The sequence below is a fragment of the Amphimedon queenslandica genome, unplaced genomic scaffold (assembly GCF_000090795.2).
Source record: "Amphimedon queenslandica unplaced genomic scaffold, v1.1 AMPQUscaffold_12907, whole genome shotgun sequence".
Lineage (NCBI taxonomy): Eukaryota > Metazoa > Porifera > Demospongiae > Haplosclerida > Niphatidae > Amphimedon > Amphimedon queenslandica.
Genome location: NW_003546857.1, coordinates 20,374 through 22,180, shown reverse-complemented (window position 1 = coordinate 22,180; position 1,807 = coordinate 20,374).

Below are 1,807 nucleotides of genomic sequence, written 5' to 3'. Positions count from 1 at the left end.
TACATGCATGTCATTGAGAGTATTTGCATGCAAATAAAACAAGGGGTGTTCTCCCAATATTTCACTTTATACGATAGCTAATCATAATTATTTTAATTATTTATTTGTTTTCACTTTCTTTCATTTTTCTCCTCACACACACACACAATGTTTTTTCTCAGTTTTATGTATCATCAGATCCTATAGATTATCAAAAAGAATACAAAAATAGTTTGATGTACAGATATGTTGATTCTTCTGTCCACTCAATACTATTGGACATTACAATACCTCTTGGACCTGAAGATACTCTCAGTACAACTAATGTAGGAAAAAAAAGAAGTAATGATGCATTCTAACTATTAGTGATGCACCAATACCAATACAGATATTGGTATTGGCCCATTTTTGTCAAAATTGGTTGATATTAGTACAGCCATAAGAAGTTACCAATATAAGAACTGTTGATAAGTAATAAAAAATTTTAATGAATAATAAATATGCCCACATAATGACATGAAAAAACAGTTTTAGTACAGAGAAAGCAGAGATGCTTAAAAGAACCTATCAATTTTTGACTATAAATATTAACGATGACACTAATCAGTGATTGCTGTTAAGCATGTTTATTAACTACATGTATTTTATTCTTAAAAAACATTTTTATAAAAGTATCAGTATCAGCCATTTTAATGCAATTTGCACAGAATAATCACAGCTAGTTAATATTGGTTTTGAAAAATATGTATTGGTGTATCACTAGTAACTAAATACAGTACATGTACATGTATATACAATGTACATGTAAACGTTATATTATTTAATACAGGGATGAAGGTACGAGTTGATAAAAGAATAACATTAGCTCAATTGAAGGAGGAGCTAGTTCCACTGATTGGGGTACCACCTACTGGTTTTAGAGTGTATGAAATCAGAAATAATGAAGAGTATGAAATAGAGAAACTGGATGAGACCTTAAGGGTAGTTAAATCTGGATCAGAGGTACTTTTTAGTGTGTCACTTAATTCACTTATCCTTTCCATTATAAGTACAAATAACAAACACATTCATCTCTTTATTATACTTTGTTTATCTACTAGTTGATAGTAAGACTGGGTAGAGCATTAAGAAAAAGAAAGTACAGAATTAAATTATATTTATTACAAGTGAACAATGCAGACGTAAGAATATTAATTATTATAATTTATATCATACATGTATTATGTTTTAGTTTTGTAAGTATATGATGGAGTCTATTGTTGCTGAGGGTACCCCAGTGAGAGAATTTAAGAAACAAATTATTGAAGAAGCAAAAGTACAAGAAATTGACTGTGTCCTTGAATTAGACAAGTAAGTACATCATGTGACTATCATGTGACTCATTGTGTAGAATGAGATTACGGGACAAGAGAGGAGTGTACCCTAGGGCAGTATATCTTGATCATCAGGTGATTGATACTTTTGAGGAAACATATTATGTGGAACCATTGAAAGGTCAGTCAATATTTTTAAACTGTATAAAAGTTATTTATTTTTGGTGAATTTGACTAAATTGGTGTCTTTTAGATTAAATTTTGGTGACTTACCTTAGGCAGCTAATAATTAGCAATTTTAATTTTGACGTTTTCTTGAAATTTGCCAATTCACCAAATTTTAGTCCCTAATGTAGTGTTGCTATATGATATTATCAGTATACTGTACTTCACTTGATTATAGTAAGGCTATTGTATTAATTTTCATTAGGACCAGAGAAGATGAAGCATCAAGAACAGATACAGGTGTATGTTATAAGATGGCATCCATCACAGTGTTCAGTTGATCCAATAGA